We start from the raw sequence: 13,486 nt of genomic DNA, 5'->3' as shown, positions 1-13,486 counted from the left end.
TTAATTTTACTAGTACACAGATTGGTGTACTCCACTTGTGTACTTAGTTCTGTTTCTCTCACATATTACAACACAACTTACTCGTCGCGCAGAACATACATGCACCTTAGAATGCCCTTCCCAAGAACAAATTTTGGTATATATAGATTTAGTTATTGCGGACCAAAAGCATGGAATGAATTACCAAACGAGCTTCGGCAATTAAATAACTTTTTCTTATTTAGAAAGCGACTACGAGCACATTTAACTGGGCATTAATACACCGCTATTATTGTCACTGTTTTACTGTTTGATACTGTTGTCGCTAGTGATGCACGTCATTTAGTATTATTAAGGCTAGTCATTTTACTTTAGGTGTTAGCATTGTAGTTGAGATAACTATTACTGATGCTGTTAACTTGTCGTACATCTATTATTTACCTGTGGTTTCATTTTATTACATTTGTGCCGATAGGCTGACCCACAAGACATGTAACATAGTTTTCATATTGTTTGCTCACACGGGACTACATAACAGGCTGCGGCCTCGTAGTCCCACATTTCATCAGTGTACGAGCAATGTGTCAGTAAATAAATAACTAAAAAAAATAGATAAACAAGAGGAAAGAAACGTAAATTTCAGTGCGCTGAAAGACTTGAAGAAAGAATTGAACGATCAGTCAAAACAGCCATATACATCGCACAGGACTTTGAGCGCGTTACACAGGAACTACAAGGCGCCAGAGTTGTACGTAACGCGTTACTAGTAATCGCGTTACTAGTAATCAATTGCTTTTTTTAGTAATTTTATAACGTAATCAATTAATTTCATGAGCAAGTAATTTTCCAAGTAATTTGACTACAATTTTCGGTAATCAGTTACTGAGTATTCGATTACTTTTTTGACCTTCTGTCAACAATGGCAACCCTTTTTGTTATAATGCATTTTATATGCATTTTATATCCGCATTTTGGTTATAATGCGGAATTGTCATATTAACGGGGGGGATCTGCGGAGGTTTCACTACATTGTTCCCCAGGAGTATGGTCGTAAAGCGCGTATGTCAGATTATCGGGGGTCATATTAAAGAGGGTTCACTGTATTATACGAATCCCCTGCGCCGACTGTTCGGTCTGGGTGTTTTGTCTGGATTTCCGCAGGGTTGTTTGGATTTTAATCCACATGAATTTCATGCGGTAGATTTTTTTTAGATTTTATCCTTACAATTTAATCCGGATTTTTTTATAGAGATTTTGCCGAGATGCGATGTGAAAGACGATCTTAATTCAACGTCACACGGAAAGCTCCCGCTCTATTTTATTGTGCAGTGTTGGCCGTTTACAAAAGCCCAGGTACGCGCAACATTAACTTCTAACTTTATAATTTTTTAGCTTGACTTTTTGAACTTTTCAGATTTAATTTTTTTCCCCGTTTTCTTCTACTTCTGACCATTCAGGAAGAGGCTTTCATTCTGCTTCCTGGAGGCATTGTAACTGAAGTACGACAGCTAATGCAGGCGTGCAGGATCTACAACCATTCACCCACGCATGCATGGCACTCTAACTTTCGGAAAATAATGGAAACTCATTCAATGTTACTGGGACAGGCGGTTCCATAAACCGAAACTATGAGAGGTCACCCGAAATCTAGAAGAACAGCAAGACACATTTGGTTTTACTCCGTGTCACATTTCTGGGCTTGTCTACATTCTCTAAAAATATAAAAAAATATATCCGGGTTTTATCCCGAAAAAAGCCCACTGGAGATGATCTTTTTTTAAAAAATATCCAGATTTTTTTTCAACCCTGGGGTTTCGTCAGACGCTTTGAGACAAATGTCTGCACAATTCCCTTTGAAGTTGGCCTGAGCCAACTTCAATTTCGATTCAGTTCAATTCTTTATTTCACGAACTTGTTTGGGAAATAAAAAGAAGTGAATTGAATTGAAATTGAAGTTGGCTCAGGACCCACGATATATATCCCACCCGCGAGCAACATGCCGGCAGAGGGCTCGGAAATGGTACCTCACCACCACTCCAAAACAATTATTGGAACTTAACTAACTTACCTAACCTAACCCAACCTAACCTAACTTTTTTTTTGTTTGCTTGATTCCGCGTTAGGCGCCGCGAAGAAACTGTGGCTGCGAGCAGCCTACAAGCGTGCACAGATGACAGCAGGAGGGAGTGATGTACAAGGGGGGTTAGTGTGCGTCCTTGGCTGACTTCAGGGGGAACGGTATACCGACATGTATGGGAAGTGTGCCGGAAAATACAGGGAAAACCTCAGACAGCGCAACCGGTGGCTGGACTGCAACCCACCACCTCACAGTCTTCAGCACGCAGCGGGGCCAGTAGGTCATGCTGTTCGTTCTGTAGCGTTAGAACACTACGTGCCGCAACGGCAATAGCGCATACAGGTAACAGCAATTTTGATTGCGCCGAACTTTTATCTTTCACGATTAACAGGTTGTTAGTCAAAACTAATGTTGACGACGTCCAAGGAGTTTGCCAGTGCTGAGTTAAGGTGACCCACTTAATTCAATTCAATTCAATTCAGTTAATTCAATCGTATTATTAGTTATGCCATACACAGTATACAGTAGGGGCCCCGTAGCATTGCTAGAGGTGGGGCCTCCCGGAAACAATCTGAATATCATACGTGGCGACAACATCAGAACAAGTCATAGAATATAATGATGCACATTATATGGAAGGTCAAGGGAATATACTGTCACGGTCAGGGAGAAAGCACAAGAGGGCGAAAGAAAGAAAAACAAACAAAATAAATAAATAAATAAATAAATATAAGAAATAAAAAATGAGAATCAGCAAAAATGCGGCGCTTATGAAGGTAAACAGCGCAAGCGCAAAAGCCCATGGAAGAAACAAGACAAATAGGGGAAAAAGCTAATGTGTATGAAAATAAGGAACTAATTCATGAGGTGGTTCCTTATTAAGACGATCCGAAAGCGATGGAATGAACGCACTGACTGTAGATAAGATTAAGACACAATATATGTCGCCATTCACTGTCATTGAAAGAAATGATAATAAACTACGTTTTCGCCTTGTATAACATTCTGTCCGTAGCTAAGGCAGACACACTGTGCAGATAATAGTAACGGGAAAGGGGAATCCAGACAGCCGAAAAGTAATACAGAAGTAAAAATAAGCGATACTCTGTCGGGAGCTTACGATGATCTAGAACGTCAGTAATCCGTAGCAAGTTGACAAATAACAATTTTATTTAAATGATGATAACTGTAGGGTTATAAAAATCGGTACAAGTGGAGGCCACGCTTCGTCAGAAGCTTCGACGTCGAAGTGACTCGACGAGTCACAATCAGTTTCAGAGTGACGTCACGCTGACATCACTGTCGGGTTTCTATATTTATTTATTCATCTATTGTTTCATTTCTTTTGATATGCGCACCCGTGCATGTAATCCTGAGGGGTTTGGTAGATCCGCGAGGACGTGAACTCCGCGTGTACCGCATCTGATAAGCATAACCCTATCATTATATAAGTTATGGTTCCCACAACTGGTAGTAAATTATGAAACATAAAATCAGTAATCGATACATTAATCGATCAATCGATCTCCTCTTAAATGTCACTAGGGAGGACATTATATAGCGAAGTGATACACGAATAAGAAACGAGCCGCGATAAAGAAAGTAAGCACGCTTCGAAGAAAAATAAACCAGCATGTTCATTGTACTACAAAGTAGTATTGTAATGCTTATACCGCAATGTTTGATATGTTTGTTTGTTTCTTGTTGTTTTTATGTTGATTGTTTGATATGTAAACCGTAAAGTTTGGTACCGAAAGCTGGGTGGGTCGGTTGTGATTGCAGTATCAGATCGGAGTATATTCCATTATTGAATTCGCGAAGGAAGAGCCACGCAGAAAGAGCCTCAATGGATTCATGAGTATTATACTCCTATTAAGATTTTTATTTTATTTTTTTTTTAGAAGCGCGCTAAAATGTCTGTGAATGTCTGCGTTTGTGAACGTGTATATACTCATGTCCCCCAAGTTCACTGCAAGTTTTCGCCTACCGCGAAGGACGCGTTGCTTTTTAGTTGAATAAAATCCACAAATCAATATTATATCAAATATTCATATCAATGAAATATTTACGTCACGTATGATCCACAACCCGACATGTCTGTCCGCGCAACGAACACAAACACAACGCCCATTTCCAGACCCACGCAACGCGTTTCAGCACCTCTCAGAAATATAGGCTTAGCGCTAACGGCCATATCTGACACACTACGGCGTACTGAAGAAAATAGCCCCCTTTTCTTTTCTTCTTCTTCTTCTTTTTTTTTATCGCCAGCGTCAACCGCAAGTAGATGCGAACTGCAGAAACACACAATGACGGCGCATTCCTAAGCCTAAAGATTCCGCGGGTTGCACTACCGTCAGAAGACATCAAACGCGTCTCAAATATATAGGAGGGGACGATGCAGAAGAAAAGACGTCAAGTTTGACGGGACAGAGGCAGTGTAATAGTATAACGTAGGGCCGTTTCTCAAGTGGGGGGGGGGCGCTCTGCTCGATGCATTTGCAGAAGCCCAAGCTTGAAAAGCATTTCAGGAGAGTAATTTCTCGATGCTCCTGCACTGCAGCGTCTTGACGGACGATGGCGGCGTAATGGTCGTCCGCGTAAATCAAAGTGTCTCGACGACGATGTTTTAAGAATGAAGATGGGACGACGTGTGCGTGCGTTAGTACGTGGGCTATGATTTGCGCGCGTGCATTTGCAAAACTGGGGTGCCACGGGAACGAGGAAATGGCGTTGCTTATCGACACGGATTTTAGAAGGAGGCGGATCTGTAAGTAATGTCGGCACAGCAGTTCCGCTTCAAGTTGGCCCAGAAAGCATGCTAACTCCTCCCCTCCCCAATCTCTGTCACCAACTCCTTCCTGCACTCGAGAAAAGAAGGTGGAACGACAGTTTGTACTTTGTAGTTTGTGTCTACTCTGCTGTTACACACAAGACAACAACAACAACAACAACAATAAATGATGACGATGAGATGGTGTGTTTCACCGCGGTGGTGCGGTACCCTATACCTAGGGTTGCCACCTTTCGGAGTGAAAAATACCGGCTGAGGGAGAGGAGGTTGGAATAGAGGGAAAGGGGGAAAGGCTCGTGGGAAAGGGAAAGTGGGTGAGGAACGTTCTAGCTGGCTCGACACAACCACGAACAGCTTTACACAACCACTGCTCTTGTACCCTCCGAACACAAGACGTAATGAATAACAATGAATAATAATAATAATAATAATGAATAACTAAGAAAACGACTGGTGACTGCGGAGTTTCGTCTGTGCTCCAGATTTATTCAAGCTGTAGTGGAATGTTGAAGGAAAAACCCCGTAAAAGCCCTTATGAAAGGTCTTGAGCCACAAATACCGGCAAAAGGCTGCCGGTATCATCTTCCTACCGGCAACCGGCAGGGGAAGCAAATAACCGGCCGTGCCGGTATAATACCGGCCTGGTGGCAACCCTACCTATACCCCATTGCACGTGGAACATTATGCGAAGATGATGAAGGAAGGATGAAAACACAAGAAAGAACTAAAGCGTCTGGAGCAATCCAGTGGACGACAGGAAGTCCGCGAACAGGTGAAGAACCCGACGATGGAGCACATGGTCTTCACAGGGGCCAATGAGTGCAGCTAAGAAGACATAGCAGGTACTCATTGGCCCCTATGAAGATCCTGTGCTCCATTGTCGGGTTCTTCACCTGTTCGTGGACTTCCTGTCGTCCACTGGATTGCTCCAGACGCTTTAGTTCTTTCTTGTGTTTTCATCCTTCCTTCATCATCTTCGCATAATGTTCCACGTATGTGCAGCTAAGAAGACACAGGAGGTACTCCCTGGTTTTCTTTTAAATAATCAATCAATTAATCAATCACACAGGAGGTAACATTGCTTTCGGTAGAAATGTGTTTGCAATACAGCTCTACCTAGATGGGTAGCAAATCCTGGATATAAATGGCGTATAGATGGAGTCTAGTTGATGGATAAACTCCATGATACACCCTATGAGCCTTTCTGTTGTGTTCTTTACGTGTCTTGCCCATCGCTCAGGATGTCCTATAATGTAGAAAATTGTACTTTTTTTTAAGGATTGCTCCCTCTTCATCTGTCCACGTTACGCGACGCTCGTATAGCCACCGCTGCTTCGCGGCGCTAACGCGGAATAATAATAATAAAAAAAAATAAACTGACTCCTCTCCTAGATGTCGTCACAGCGGTGAGTTGACCCGGAAGGATGTTGAGCACATCCATCTCCATTGCCCGCACTACCGACCATCAGAGGGCGATCTTGCAACATGAAATAGAGATATTTCGTAACGTGCGTGTACACTCCTAAACTTTTTCACACCTTTAAAGGTGTGCGCTATGAACATTCAACCTGGTTGCGTAACATTGCATCTCCAGGATGATATTTTACAAAATTCGGAAAGCATTACTAAAGATCAAGTGTCAGTGCAAATCTTGATTTCATTATGTCTTGGATATCGTAGGTACGAGCTAATGCATATATGCATCGTTATCGATAATCGACACGCGCAAGTGTCTTTAATACTGTTGAACAATGTCGAGATGTTGCAAGACTGAATTTTTGGAGGACAGACAACACTCGAGTAAAGAAAATTTGTGCGAAACCGTGCTCCATTATGATGTAACCAAAATTACACCTAAACAGGCGTGCGCCATGCACGTTATAACACATTTAAAGGTGTGAAAACATTTAGAGTGTATACGTGTGTTCTTTGTGCTTTCTTATAGAATAACCCACCACGACCGAGTTCGGAAGCTGCGTAAGGCAGACAGAAATGAAGAGAACTATAGGTGGCGCTCATGCAGTATTTTAAGGTTGAAATAACGTGGCTGAAGTTATGCTGCATGCACCAGTTGGAAGCACCATCGTGCTTAGAACATCTGTGTGAATCGCTGTCCTCTATGTAAATTATTACTCTGTACGTGTGACCTGCGTGTTGTGTACCCTGTAATTTTTATATCCTGTGTATTCGGATGCTATACTGTGTGCTGATAGGCTTCTCCGTTTTCGGGTTTTATGATTTTTCCAGTGATGGCCAGTAGTTAACCACATGCAGTTAAACTACTAGTTAAACTATCTGATTGTAGTTAAAAAGTAGTTACCAACTACTTGCAGAAATGTAGTGGCAACTACTAGTTAAACTACTATTTTAAGCAGTTAACTACAGTAGTTAGGTTACTGAAGGCGCCAACTACTTCTGATTGTGCCGCAAGCTTTACGGCACGATTGTGCTTCCGACTTTTACCTTGAGCTACTTGTTTGATGAGAACGGAGGTGCAGAGCAATTGTGTTAGTGCATGTGTACTAAATCTTCACTTTTAATGCTCGTCTAGTAAAAGTCTCATTTGCTGTGAAATAATTCTGCAACTTAGTTTATCGCGTAGGCACAGAGAGAATCCCGCCGCAAGCTTTGTATTTGACGATCGTAGCAATGGCTTGAGCCAAAGTTTATTATTGCTTGTGATTCGTATTTAGGTGCCCAAGAACACTACAAAGGATTGGTGTTGGTGAACAACGTTAAGTAGTTATAGATGTAGTTAAACTACATTGCAGTAGTTAAAAAAGTAGTTTTAACTACTCCCCTGAAAAGTAGTTGAACTACTAGTTAAACTACTCAATCACAAAGTAGTTAGTAGTTATAGTTAAACTACTGTAGAAGTAGTTAGTGGCCATCACTGGATTTTTCAAATTCGGGGGGGGGGGATAAAAATCGGGTGCTATATACACACGAGAACTCGGTTAGAAATCGGGTCGAATTCGATCTCTGTTTGATATGTCATCGGGGAATTTTCGGGTGAAACGATATTCCCGCTCGAAACTGGGCCAGTAAATGACCGTGGTATTCAAAACACTTGTCCGTGACCACAAAAGCTTCTCCTTTCTTCTCCTGCAGGAGGGGATTATAAAATGAGTACAAATATGTTGATACAAATAGCTCTCTTTGCTGCTGATATTACGATGTACTTTTCCGATGGCTTACCTACAACCACAAGTTGAAGAACCGAAAGGATTTCGGGTAGATATCGGGTTTTACCCGAACTCTTGAAAACTTGTTCGGGGAGAACTATCGTGAAAAATCGGGTTTAACCCGAGAACGAAGAAGCCTAGTGTGCATCATCCATCATCCATCACTCATGAGCCTTTTAGTCATAGCTTATTTTAATGTCTCTAAATAAATGTTATTACCTGTTGGGAAAAAAAGCCCGGATAGCTCAGTCGGTAGAGCGTTAGGCTTTTAACCTAACGGTCCAGGGTTCGAGTCCCTGTTCGGGCGATGTTGTCATTTTGAGTACTTATATACAGGATGATCTTGCAACAAGAAATTGAGATATTTCGTAATGTGTATGTTCTTGTTTTCTGATTTCTTATAATAATACCACCGCGTTTTAACCTAATGGTCGTGGCGGTGCGAGTCTCCGTTCGAGCATTCTTCTCGTTTTGGGTCATCGGGGCTGGTATTGCAACATGGATATGAGCAGTTCTGTATTTTTTGGAGATTTAATAAGCATTCGTCCAGTGTGTAAGCTCGGGTAGCTCAAAACGGTACAGTGGGTAGAACCTTACCCTTTTAACCTATCAGATCGGGCACCGAGACGCCCGTCTAAGTTCTAATCGTTCCGGTAGAGAAAGCACACTGTAAACTGAAAAACACCCTTATGGGTGTAAATCGCTTGTCCTATAATTGACTCCTCTTTTTACACCGTATGGTCTGGAACACCCTTTTTAGAGGGTGTATCCCGTGCAAAACGCCCTTTGAAAGGGTGCTTTTCCTTGAAAATGCCGCCTTTTGCACACTTTATACACCTTTTTAGGAGGGTGTTTAACGATCTTACACCCTCCTAGAAGGGTGTTTAAAGGGTGCAAAGGAGGGCATTTTCAAAGAAAAGCGCCCTTTCCAGGGGTGATTTACACGGAATACACCCTCTAAAAAGGGTGTTCCAGACCATGTACGGTGTAAAAAGAGGTGTCAGTTATAGGACAAGCCATTTACACCCATAAGGGTGTTTTCCAGTTTACAGTGCAGCTTAACACGAAATTGAGTAGTTCCCCAGTGTATTGCACCGCTTCGTTGTAACTGTCTCAGCAGAAGCACGAATAGCTCAAACTGCTCTTTACGCACTGTTCCTGTCTGAGAAACCTCCGTGTTAAAATAAAGACCTAGGTCCCATCTTTATACCATAGTTCGAGGTAACCATGCAGTTACAAGTAACTCGTTACTATATAACTAAGTTCCTTTGTTTGGTAACTTGTAACTTAACTCGGTACTTTTGTGGTAACTTAACGTGGTAACTTTCAGAGAAACTCGTTTCTTTTTCAGGTAACCTTGCCAGAGTAACTTCAGCTAAGTTCCAAGTTACTTTTAATCCGATTTTCACTCACATCCACTTATTTTCTTGCTTTGTCTCCGGTTCTTTCGTGGAATTTTATGCCACAGAACGTGATATTCAATCAATGGCAGTATTCTATTCAGCAAGTAAGAACCGCTGCCATTGAAATGAAGCTGAATCATTGTGCACACACAGGGAGTAAGATGCAAAGCGTTCAAATTTTTGAACATAAACGAAAACTATCTAAGCGTTTTAACCTAAGCGTAAATAAGTTTAACTAAAGCGTAACCTAAACTATCCTAGCCGTTTTTTCATTGTCATATCTAAGCGTGTTGCACTCCTCAGCAGGCAACTCAAGGTCGAACTCAACTGCGCACGCGCGCTGCACCTGTGTAGTGCTATTTTGTGTCCGAAGTAACTTGGAAGTAACTCGTTCTTTCTTTCTTTTTTTTTTTTTGAAGTAACTCCGTAACTGCGAGTTACATTTCAGGCTGACGAACTTCATTATTAACTTACATTTAAGTTACATTTTTCACACGGTAATAAGTTACATTTTTCATTTCAAGTCACACATTTTTCATAAGTTACATTTTTCACACGGTAACTCAACTCGCAAGTTACGAGTTGAGTCGTTGCGTTGTGTCGTTACGAGTCGTAACCAGGGATTTCGCTACACCCCCCCTAGGGGGGTGTACACCCCCTCTGCATTTTTGCAACACCCCCTGAAATTTCTCAGGTGACCCCACCCAGCTCGGCCACCAACACGTTCTGGTAGAGAGTCCAGTGCAGCGAATTACATCCTGTACTGTCAAACTTGGGCTGTTGGACCACAGTCATGCAGATGATCGTACCATGCATTTGTCCAATCTGTGTGCTAGGTATTCATTGAGCTTCGTGAGACAAGGTGCTAGTCTTTGTCCGTCGTGTGATTATGCATCTTAATGTTGAAATGCCGTTCATAATGAATCTGTATTCTAATGTCCATGCATTGTCCATCATGCATTGTCCAAAACATGCTGCACAAAGAGGCATCTTGAGGCTGACCCTTGGCCATCTCGACAGCAGGGACTTCAGCATAGAGAAAGTCTTAGGCGTATGGGACGCTAACCACAGGGACGCGGCCTTCAATGCTCTTGTCAATTTCATTGTGAAATGTGGACTAGAAACTCTATACTAGACGGAGCGTGGACATTACGGCGGATGTGAACGGCGCGCTCGGTCCTGCGTTGTCGCGGTCGAGACGCTCACCCCGGTGAGCTTTTGCGGTGCGCTCGCACATCCTGTGGTGCAATCGTACCGTTTCCTTTCTTTTTTCTTTTCTGCTTTGGGGTGTACCGTCTTTCTTTTTTTTGGGGGGTAGCAGAATTCGCTTGCGCGAATTCAACCTCCCCTTGTTATTTTACCAACCACCACCACCACGTATTCTAATGTACTGCGTTCTAACGTAGTAACATGTAGAAATAAAACGGGAAACCTCTGCAGAGATGTCACCATTGTGCCACGATTCTTTCCGTGTCTAAGAAAAATTCCTTAAGTGGAACCTTCACCAAGCATAACCCCCCCCCCCCCCCCCTTGAAAGCTTGGCACCCCCCCCCCCCAGCAGTGAATTTCTGGGGAAATCACTGGTCGTAACGACTTATTTTTGGCGGGTAACTTCTCAATCTATGCTTTATACACTGTCTTAGTGCCACAGGTATACCGTTTAAACCACGTTCAAGAGGCCGCTTCACTGCACAGCAGTGAAGCGGCAGTGAAACATTAATCGAAGTTTTTTTCCCATACACTAACGACTGTTACAGACTTCTCATTTCCACTTCCCAATTAAACGGCGCACCTCTTTTTTTTTTTTCATGCGCACAGCTTTCCAACGGACTGAAACTCACCCACGAGTACATACATTCCTAACCACGCGTGACGTAATCCCCGCGTACACTGACTACCACCTCCTTTAGTGATTCGCAAGACCATGGCTGAACTCGCATGCAAATCACAAACTCACACCACAAAAAAAAAAAAAAAAAAGAACAGCGCACGCTGTCCTACGGTCTCAACGGTATGCGGGCATCAGAAAGAAAATCACTTATGAGGTGCCTAATAATTGGAAGCACAGTCCAGCTCATTGAGCCCGACCAACCAACACAGAGAAAGGGACGGCCAAACAGATGATGAGTGAGACAATGCAAGGCGAAACACAGAAGAAGCGGCAGCTGGCATTTTGCCAAGCCCTCAAGCGGCAGCACACGCTGATTAGGTTCTGGACGCGCAGGTTTGTTTTTAAAATATGCGCCAGGGCGTCCCGTGTGTCTATGGTCACCTGCGTCCAGCGCGTCTGCATGGTGACATAGATGAGTGGACTCCTAACGAAGCTTCGATCTTCTCGGCCGATTATCCGGACGCCTTCCACAGGTGCTACGACAATGGGGGGGAGACGCAACAAAAGGCGCCCTTTGGGATGCAAATGAAACCAATGGGGCGACGACGATAACGAGTGTACGGTTCATCGGGCACGGTCAGAGAGATGAGGACGCATGGCTGCCTTATCGGCGGGTTTTATTAGTTTTTGTCTGCGTGTTGTTGTTGTTGTTGTTGCTCTGATTCGTTTGCTACCCCCGCGAAGCAAGTGCAGTTGTGAGGGGGATGTCGCAATAACGCAGCGTTTAAAATTCGGAATAGCAAAATCCCAAAATTGCAAGATTAAGGCTTGATTCGTGGCAGGTCGGAGGACGATCGGGTCCAGAAACTGGATAACACGGTACATATCCTGTACGCATCCCAGAGGGAACACTACCTGCTGTGGACGTCCGAAATAGATCCTCATGTCTACATCCGGAAATGGATGTCCGAGGGACATGTCTAGCGGCGATTTCGAGGATTGTGCGGAAGAGGTCCAAGATGGGATGTCACATGGGGCATTTCTCGCGCGCGCGCGCGAGAGAGAGAAAGTCACCGTGTTAGTGTAGCACCGCGCGATGACGACAGTTGGTGGACCTATACGAAATGTCTCATACGAAAACCAGGAAACGTACTAAGAAAAAATAGATATTATACTCATAATGAGTTGATGTTCCAATCAATGCTGAGAAGCGTGGAGCACCCGCTTCTCAATTCCACCGGCGCGGCCATGGAGATCGGCCACCGTCATCGCCGGTCGGGGCTCATGTAGAGGAAGACCATCGTCCTCTACACGTAGTACTTGCCAGTGGTGTGACCATACTCAAACTATTTTTCTTTTGTATAATTAAGTAATTAATCGAGTGAAATTAATTAATCAGATTTTAATTATAAGGGTTAGAGCCTAAATGTCGTTGAGCAGAAAGTAGCGGGCTATGCAACGACACGAAACCCGTTGATTGCGACTCTGTACCTCTAACGGGTCCTCTTTCTTTTATTTTTCAACTCCAAGGCAAAGTTTCGTGTTTTCCAAAAAAAAAGAAAAAAAAAAGAAAAACGACGCTGGTCCTTTCGCACACGCGCAAGGGGTCAACATGTCAAACCCAAAATGTGAAAATGTCAATGAAAACTGTGACTAGTCTTGGTTCGATAACAGGACGCTCGAGAGACCTGTGATCCGGGTCTCCACGAGCGTGTTCGACAGGTCCCGTCGTTTTTTTTCTTTGCAAACCCAAATGTTAGTCTTTGGATCAGACCAAAAAAGAAAAAAAAAGAAAGGATCCGTTAGAGGTACAAAGTTGCAATCAACGGGTTTCGTGACGTCATATCGCCAGCTACAATTTTCTCATTGACATTTTTGCTCTAAGCCTTATAATGAAAAACCGACTATAATTAATTAAACTTAATTGATTAATCAATTGCAACACAAGGATAGGTTTGAGTACCCTCACACTACTGGTAACAGTATGCAGTCCGTTCTTCCCAAGCAGCACAAAATGTTGGCCCATGCAATATTGGTTGAAGATTGGACCAATATTGGGCCGGTATTACCGATATTGGGCCAACATGTTGTGCGGCTTGGTGTGCGAGGAATCATTTTTTAAAAACTTTGGGTCATTTTTTTCGTGATCCTGTATATAGGCTTCACTTATATGGTCACCGTGTCAGAAGTCAGAGGTCTAGTCATATCGTCAGCAG

The 13,486-nt window shown here is 43.1% G+C and overlaps 1 non-coding gene across 1 annotated transcript; it reads left to right on the top strand.

The window, feature by feature from the left end:
- The first annotated feature begins 8,269 nt into the window (after positions 1 to 8,269).
- Positions 8,270 to 8,342, top strand: Trnak-uuu (transfer RNA lysine (anticodon UUU)). The gene has a single exon. It is a non-coding gene; the product is annotated as a tRNA-Lys (tRNA).
- The last annotated feature ends 5,144 nt before the right edge of the window (positions 8,343 to 13,486 follow it).

Source organism: Ornithodoros turicata, chromosome 1 (genome assembly GCF_037126465.1).
Source record: "Ornithodoros turicata isolate Travis chromosome 1, ASM3712646v1, whole genome shotgun sequence".
Lineage (NCBI taxonomy): Eukaryota > Metazoa > Arthropoda > Arachnida > Ixodida > Argasidae > Ornithodoros > Ornithodoros turicata.
This window is presented reverse-complemented; position numbering and strand designations above follow the sequence as displayed.